Source organism: Diadema antillarum, unplaced genomic scaffold (assembly GCF_040938485.1).
Source record: "Diadema antillarum isolate AM-2024a unplaced genomic scaffold, OU_Dant_1.0 scf00000017, whole genome shotgun sequence".
Taxonomy (NCBI): Eukaryota; Metazoa; Echinodermata; class Echinoidea; order Diadematoida; family Diadematidae; genus Diadema; species Diadema antillarum.
Genome location: NW_027270906.1, coordinates 3,755,467 through 3,764,984, shown reverse-complemented (window position 1 = coordinate 3,764,984; position 9,518 = coordinate 3,755,467). Strand labels below are relative to the sequence as shown.

The 9,518-nt window shown below is 37.7% G+C and overlaps 1 protein-coding gene across 1 annotated transcript in view; it reads left to right on the top strand.

Moving 5' to 3' along the window:
- LOC139726601 (uncharacterized) overlaps nucleotides 1–9,518 on the top strand; it is a 37,677-nt gene continuing 28,159 nt past the window's right edge. Inside the window, exon 1 of the mRNA XM_071637594.1 lies at nucleotides 1–235. The gene's annotated coding sequence lies outside the window, so the exon portion shown is untranslated. The remainder of the gene's footprint in view (nucleotides 236–9,518) is intronic.

Genomic DNA, 9,518 nt, shown 5'->3' with positions numbered 1-9,518 from the left:
TGCACTCTCATCTTGTCGTCGATCCTACCTAGCCGTCTCTACTTATAAACATTGAATTGCATGCATGATTTCACTATCTCGAACTACGGCGAAAGGACAGAGGAAAACATGGAATTCGGACTACTGGAATTGGGAAGAACGGACATTTTTCCTAGGAATGATGTCAGTAGACTGTCCCCCAACTTCTGAGCACATATATTTTGTAACTGACAGGCGACATCTGTCATAACTGCTGGTAAGCATTCTTATTCAGTAGGCCTTAATTCTGTACTGTACTGTCTGTACTGTACTGTGTACAACTCAACTGACCAAACGAGCGAGAGATCGAGAGATGAGATGTCTAACTGTTAGTGATATATAGCAAGGACCCTATATTAAACGCCTAACGTTAGGCCTTTAGTTTTAATTGTATTAAGACCAGCTAGGGTCCGTGGTGTAACTGTAGTTAGATGTAGCTACTCTGACTCTGTAACGACAAGACTAGGTAGCCAGAAGGCACCTAGTATAACGTTTAATGTCTAGATTCATAGAGTAATGATAGTGTTCATGGTGTTAGACTAATGTTAGAGGTAACGAACAACATTTCGATCATATTGGAGGGTTCTCACAACAAGCAGTTACCACACTCGGGGCAAGGCATGCCATTAACAAGGGTTAATCTCCTGTGTCATCTATCTCGCAAACCCGGTGCATGTTGCATGTGTTTGTTAGCGTCAACCACATACCTACACATTGGGTCATTCTTCTCTTCTTTTTCTTGTTCAGTCTGCCTCCCTCAAAACTTGAAAATTCTTGCGAACTTTGAATGTGTGTGTGTGTGAAACACAGTGGTTGAGGTGCAAGTACAGGTGCATAGTGGAGGTTCCTGGACAACTCAACTGCGGGATAGCCTGACCCTAGGCAGCTCGACTGGGTCGACTTGTTTAGGGTTGGATTTGCGATTGGACAAATCGACCCAACTTTACTTGTTAACAGATTTTTGCAGAATGAAACACATTTTTGTTATATGAATGGCATACATGTAGATTAGTCAAATGATGTATAAAAGGTTTTATCGAATTTTAAAAGAAATTCCTTTCTATTTTCTCATGGATGTTATTTGTGTTGTATGTTCAATGTGTACCTGCAATTATCTAAAGAGATAATTGACCTTGTAGCTGGTTATGTATAAACATTTTCTGGAATAAAGAAATGATTCAATCAATCAAAAAAACTATTACAGCCCAGTCGCTCTAAAACGCTGGCGCACAGAGACGCTGGAGCATGGCGTCTGGTCAGGCTATTTTTTTGATGCTGTTAAGCCGTATTTCATGGTATTTCCCTGCTGTAAAAAGGCCGACTTTGAAACTGTGCTGCAAACGCAGCTCGCTCCACCCATAGAACTGTATGACAGCCAGCCCTACTGCCCAGGAGCTCTGCTGCCTGGTATTCCGTTCGCATCCCATTGTGCTGGTATCAGTGGGAGCCAGTGCCACCCTGAGCGCAACGCGGTGTTATACAACTGATCGAGTGCAAGCAAAGGTGATTACTTTATAGACAACATTTGTTTCATTTTTCTCACTATAATGATTCCTCTGCTCGTGAAAATGTCAACAAGGATAAAAAACACATGTACCTATATGAAATATCTTCTTTTTTCTCTTTTACATATATTATTTCATGGAAATTTCTCAACAAATTTCACCTTACCATGCAGGCTGTTGTCACAAGAAAAAGTTCAGTCGCCAAGATTTTCAGAGCAGGGAAATAACCATGAAATATTGCTTCGCAGCATTAGAAAATGAAAGAAATTGCTTTTAGAAGTCAGTAAAACCTTTTTTCATACATCACTACTAATCTTACTAATACTAGTCTTTGCCATTTATGTGACAAATATATGTTTCATTCTGTAGAATTAAAATCTGTTACAAATAAAGTTGGGTTGAGTTGTCCAATCGGAAACCCGACCCTGAACAACTTGACTTGGTCGAGCTGTCCCTGGTCAGGCTATGCTGCAGTTGAGTTGTCCAACCCCCATGGTGGAGAGTACAAGTAACGTTAGATGTCTATATTATACACGGTGCAAGTAATTGCTGGAGCTGTTGTTTGTGTTTAAAACTCGAGTTTCAGTTTGACGCCGGGCACATTGCCAAATGGCTATGTTTAGAACAGGTTCTAGTAGAAATATTTGGTAATTGTACACTAGATGCTAGTAGAAGCTCCGCTCTATGGTTAGCAAGTGAGAAACAGCATTGTCCAGCGAAAGTGTAGTCGGTGTATTAATATTAAACATTGTGCCGCTTTTCTTTTTTTAAAGCCTGTATGGTGGTTGTGATTACATTGCAAATGTAGTCTTAATCTCCAAGTTCAAGGTGAATACAGATCGTCGTTTGCATACTACACTTTGTATCTAGACTGAAACTTGTAGCGAAAGATCAGTCTGCATAAGAGTCTATAACGTTATGTTCTGAGGAGACTACGTCTGGCTTTACGAAATCATGGAATCCCTCGCTCCTGTACAGACTGAAGGCATTCATGCCTGATATGGGAGTGGGGGGGGGGGGGGGGGGGGTATGGTGATGCTCTTCCCACAGAAACTAAAGTGATTGGCTAACGGATGCATTTGCTGATGATCAGTTATCAGTGTGCTATTAGCATGCTATGAGCATGCTGACAAGCTGATAGCTGTGTCTTTTTCCATGGAAATTCCACCTAAATCTTTGATATTTCAAACAGCTGGTGAGTGAACTGCACAGTATCTATCAGATGTTGATTGTACTATTTACATTTAAATTTTCCGATCCAGGACTGTGTACGATTTACATTTGAATTTGCTGATCTAGGACTGTGTATGTGTAGATGTATATAAGAGGGTGAGGTACATTGTACCTCACCCTTTTTGTCCATAGCTCAGCATCTCCCCATAGTGGTGTCTGTTAGTATGAGAGGCTTGTCTGTCTCGAAAGAAAATCATCAAAGTAAAAAAAAAAAAAAGAAGTATAGAACTCCTCCGAACAGATAGATTTTTCTGTACGTGTATTATTGTACTTCTGTGCTTGCCATCATATGCCCAGATGAATAGTGCTTGCTCACTAGAAATTGTACAATGCTATGTGTGTCTAAAAAGATACCAAAAGAAAATAGAAGAGGCTCAATGAAGCTTTAGCCAGCTTCTTGAAAGTTTGGCACTCTGATGCTCATGGCATCCATATGAATGTATATTTTGCTCATTGGGCAAGAAAGCCAGTGACCAACCTCAACAAGAAAAAAGGTAAAGGAAGCACAGATCAGAAGACAAAAAGATAAAAAGGAAAAAGAAGACAAATAGAAAACCAAAAAGGTTGAAGAACTCAGTCCAGTCTTCTATGAGTTAATGATTCAATATCTTCCTTTAATCATTCATTTTCTCACCTTACCAATGTGTGCAAAACTCAGAAATTCACTTCCTTTTTTATATACATCTGTCATAAATGTGTTATTCAATATTCATATCAAATGTTGGAAATGAAAAGAAACAAGCAGTTACTTCTTCAAAGAGATATTTTTGTGTAAGAACACAATGAACAATTTCATATAATATGTAAGGAGTGAACACAATGGACAATACATCTTTTTACAAAACTTGTGAAGGGAATTCTGACATGCTTTACAAAGATCCCCATTTCTCTGTGAGCACTGAAGCAAATCGAATGTGGTTTTCTAAAATATGTGCAATATATGTGATAATGTAGTTACACACACTGTACACATGTCCACCCTGATGTTGCGTGTTGATTGATTCACTACTTTTAAGTTATTGTTTTAGAAAGTCCAATTTCATATAATATAATATATATATTTTTTTTTGGGGGGGGGAGGGGGACATATGATATAAAAATTTACATATATGTACATAGTGCAAGAACATGGGGGCAAAAGTCACTGCAGGAAAGAAAATACGGTGTGGTTAAAGGACAAGTTCACCCAAATATAAGATTGTGTGGGCTGAGTGAATGCAGTAATACTAATATTAGTAGAACACATCAGTGAAAGTGTGAGAAGAATCAGACAATCTGTTCAAAAGTTCAGAATTTTTAAGTCTGTGCAGCCATTGCTGGATGAGAAGACTACTACAGTTTGTGATATCAACAATATAAAGAAAATATAAAGAGAATTCAACACATTTTCATACTTCTACAAGTGTAGCAAAATCAAAGAGCGCTTTATTTTACCTCTTTCAGAAAGCAGGGGAGACAATGTTACAAATTGTACCCTTAATATGTGTCAGTAACAAGTTGAGGGAGTTTGTACGTTTCATTTTAAAAATGAATACATTTCGTGGAATTCTCATTTTGTGGAATTCTCATTATATTTCCTGTCATAATCATTGAACATACATGATATCACAAACTATAGTGCTCTTCTCATCCAGTGATGGCTGCACAAAAACTTAAAAATAATTCATAACTGTTGAGTGGATTGTCAGGTTTTCTTGAAACGTTCACTGATGTGTTCCTTTCGATATTGCTGCATTCACTCAATCCACACATACATTATACACATATGTTTGGGTGAATTTGCCCATCAAGTACAGCTTTTTTTCCTTGTGTGTACAAGTGTGTCAGTCTGTGTTAGATGTGAAGTGTTGCAACATCATATCCTCTGTCGTAGAAAAAGAAAGCTACTCAATTTATCAAATTGCTAGAAAATATGTAATAACAAATCAACCAAAATTTACCCCTTTTTTTAAAGTAATGATGTCATGCAATCCTGATGAATTTCCTTGATATTTGATGTCAAGGTCCATTTGCTAGCAGAGTGACATCCTTTGTCAAATCACTAGCGTATTATTTTTATTACGCTTTAATTATCTGTTACTGCTTGGGCTTTTTGGGCCACATCTTCCAGTTCATAGAAGATATGCTTATGTAGAGCATGTCCTGTAAAGCAAATATTTCATTTAAATAGATTTGAAGGTGTCTACAGGTATTTACCACATTGTGGTGTTGTTTTTCATGCTGCAACGCCCCCATTTCCATTCAAGACATCCACAGTGTTTTAAGAGCCATTTATACTCTGAATACATTTAAATTTTGTGATTTCTCTTGACCACTTCATACCCAACCAGCAGACGGAATTATATTCCGATTGTCATACATTGACATTTTCAGCAATGGGAGTAGCAATGTCACTCATGGCTGCACATTTTCCAAGAAGTTTATTATACTGCAAGTCCACCACGTGATGACACTGTAAGTGTAATCCTGTATGACAGTACCGGGTATGCCAAGTACTGTATGATTGTTTCTCATTGTAAATTAAAGCTTCAGAAGGTCTGGACAGCATATTTTTCCAGAATTCTTATTTCAAGGTTTTGTGTTTCAGATGTATCTCAACATACTGGTCCATGGTTATTGCAAATTAACCCCAAAGAAATCTAATGCCTTTGCATCAAGCAGCTTGTGTATGTATTATATGCTCTCAGCAGTTGATGAAAATAAAAGAAAATTTGAATTTTTCCATGTCTATCAAAGCCAGATTAAATTTATTCTCTCCTGCTTAGTACAAGTAATTTTCTGTGTGTAGATATGAGGTTTATTTACAATTGTAAATATTAAGGTTTTTATGCATGAATATGATGTTATATTGGACTAATGATTTACGCTCTCCCAGGTTGAAACAACTTGACGATGGTGAAAATACTTTCATTTCGTACTGCTGAAAATTTGGTTAGGCTTAGCTATGCTGAGCTCATGCTTCTCACGCAGAAAATGATAAATAATCTACAGACTGAATGTGATTAAATATCAGAAGGACTCGCTGGAGTAGTGTTTTTCTTGAAGGTCCTGCATTTGACTCAATTGGTAAGAGGAAAGCTCATTACGTGTAATCATCTTCTCTTCCCAGAAACTTCAACTCTGTGGGCTTTGCTGGGGTTTCCATGACCTCAATGCTTGACTACCCTAGATGATTTTTTTTCTGAGATGCTTATCACACTAAGACTGCACTATGTTTCTCTTTTATAGACTGACAGTGTTATTAACGGCACACCTAGATAGACATCCAGGGGTTCTGGGTGATACATTTTGTTTATTACGTATGTTCATTAGGCTTGCTGTGTATATCAAGTTGTATATCAGGCTTTCTTTTGTATAAATAATACAAACTCTTTGTTTATTAGGTGCCACTGTTTATACCACCCAGTCTTGCATGTGCTCTTGGCAGTAAGAGGATATAGAAGCTCAATATGCATTATATGATCTGATAAACCTATGTAGGATGTACCTCCCCTGGCGCATTGAGAGAACTGAGAATCTCTCATTCACAGTAGAGTGGAATACTATGCCCATAATATTACAGGCACCTGATGACAGCTGCATATCTGCCTTTTTTTTTTTTTTTCCTTTTTTGATAGTTGAACTTTGCAATCAGATTCAACTTTTCTACTAGTTAGATTCACTCAAATGCATATATGCAATAAAGAGTATGAACAGTTATGACAAATTTATTACCATAGATTGCACACATCAGTGCCTCTTGGTCCCCCCCCCCCCCCCCCCCCCCCGATCAGAGATTGTTAACTGAATTATTCATACTTTATGCACGTGTTAACCTGTTCACTTTGAAGAGAAGACTTGCATGATATCGTGCAAAAAATACTGGTTGAGTATATCTTTCTTTCAGCCCTGATGCAGTTGAAAGATAAGAACCAAATTACAGTAATAAGAACTCTCTGCCCCCCCCCCCCCCCCCCCCCCCCCCCCCGGCTTGTTTTGTGTAGTACTATTTGAGATAACATAAACTCCAGTTTAAAGTAAAACCTGGCAAGCAGTAAAATATTTGTAGTGCCTCTGGAAAAACAAAAATATTTAGCTTTAAGTAAAATCCCCAAATATAATCAGTAAAATTCCATATTGATCACGAGTGCAGAGGAATTGACAATTATGTTGTACATTGTAAGTCAATTGCATATTTTTTTATTCTTGTGTATACAGTCTTAAAGGCTTCTTCATATGCAGCAGCTCAACCAGAACAAAACTTTTCTATAGAGCATGTACAACAGAGTAGGAGCATGAAATGAAGTATACTTGGAGAGGTGACTTTTCTATGAAATTGCACAATTGTACTAACTGTACAGTAAATGAAGGCTGTTGTGCTCGTAACTTTTATATTCTTTTTCTTTTTTACATCACAGTGTGACTGAGTACTTTTGGTTGGAGGAATGTTGGGCACATCTTTGTAAAAAGAATTAAAGATATGAAGAGTGGACAGTGACAAAACAAGCACTGTATTAGAAGTATTATTCTGAGCACGACTATCTAGCAACGTATGTGCATCCGTGGACACATCTTGTCCTTAGCTCAGAAATGTGTGGCACATTCCAAACAAAATGACAAGGATAAACCATTTTGTCTCGTGATGAGCAAATAAAGTGCCACAATGGACTTCTTGGAAGTTTATAAAGTGAGATAGAGTATTTTCAATGATGAAAACATTTTGTGAGACTGATGGTTAAACTTTGTGTCAACCTTTTCAATGATGCAAACATTTTGTGAGACTGATGGTTAAACTTTGTGTCAACCACACATTTTTTCTTTCAGACTACTTTATCCTATTTGCTGCATGCAATGGTTTGTTTCATCTCAGTGTTGGCAACATGCGAGTTGTGACTTAAAATGCACAATTCATGTTCTATATAATACAATGTATGTTTATACCAACATTAATGTTTACACAGCAGTGAAATCGCTAGGTCTGTAAAATGTATTTAAGCTTCAATTTGATGAAATTCTTCCGTTGTGTGTGTGTGTGTGTGTGTGTTTTTTTTATTGCAACTGATTTACAAATTGTCCTACTCTAGGACAATTTATCAATCAGATGCAAAAATACATATGCTTTTATTAGTTGTTTTCAAACCAATGTTTACTGAGTTAGCTATAGATAAGTATACATTCTATTCACAAAAAAAAAGGAGATTAGACAATTATCATCATTGTGGGTTTAACTGGTGAGAGGTGTTCATACACACCTATCCTTCCCCACCTGCTGTACCTTTGAAATGCAGCTCTCTTTGCGCTTCTGATTGCATTGATAGTGCTTGAGCATATGCAATTCCTTCTTGAACCTCAGCAAAACAAACCAAAACAAAGCAGGAAACAAATGGACCTTCACCTGAGAATTAGAATGATAAAGTCCTAGTCTCTCGCAGTGAAGCAGGATGTTGACATGTTTGTAGGCTTGTTGCAGTGAAAGTTCCTGTGATTTCAGGCAGTGCTGTCAGCCAGATGTCCCAAACTAGCAAACAAGAAGTGGTATGATACTAAACTTAGCATCATCTGATACTATTTTTATCATAACTGTAAATATCATTGCATTGATGACACTTGTAATGAGAGAAATTGGCTTATACATGAATATTTCTGAATATCTGTAGTTATTTTTTTTTTCTTTTCAGACTGGTGATTTGCACTCAATTCCTAAACCCACGCTTGATGGGCATGCTCTAAATATGGAAAAGGAAAAGTGTTCATAGAAATTATCCTTTTCAGGAGGGGGAAGCGAAAAAGTTATACCTTAGAAGTGCCCCCCCCCCCCCCACTCTCTACTCTGGATGAACTTGAGGTGTTAGTTAGTCAATTCAAAGAATGTTGAGACCAGAGTGCAAATCAATCAGTATGGAAGAATTGCACTGAGGAGCGCATGTCACTCTGTTGAACCGACTCATAAGATATTGCTATTCTGTACACTCTATGTGCTTCCAGAAAACAGTGAAAAGGCATTCAATTATTTTTGTGAAAAATCCTTGTAATTTTTCAAATTTGATTTTTGAAATTAAATCTTTGAGCCCTGCTTTTGAAAGCCACTTCATCGTGTTGGAAAATGTTAACTGGTTGAAAGATACAACTCTGCATGCAAAATTAAATCTAGTTAGACTAAACTTTGACAATGGCCCGTAATATTTGGTTAACACTAAAATGTGGTTTTAAACATGCCTCACATTTTGTTATGAGACTTGACTTCAACTTTAATTCATTTGTTGTAGTCAAAAATTTGATTTATGTGATTCTGACTTGCATGCCATTGACTGTTGCATTATTTAGCTTTGGAAAATATTGATGTACTAAGGTAGTCATTTCACATGCGTACGTATAGTGGGAAGAACATCATATGAAGTGGGCCACTCCTTCATGTTTAAAATCTTCATCTTCCATCCAGGGATCAAGTATCTTTTTGTTTATGAATGCAAAACTGCTTCCCCCTGCCCCACAAAAGGTCATCCACATGTTCCCTGCATGAATGCACCACCTATCATTCGAGGGAAGAATATTTTGTAGAGCAAAGGGCAGGAGGCCGTTAGCGCGCTGCTGTATGACCAATACCAACTAGTCCCCTCCTGCTGGTTGCGCGACATTGAGTACATCTGTAATTTTTTGAGACTATGAGCAACATGCTTGCTGCCTGTTATTCCTCCCGGCACGCAGGGAAACTAAACGAAGGCCTTCCACTGTGATTTCTGCTGGACCAGTGACTTGATACCTCCCCAGAAATACGTCAAGGAA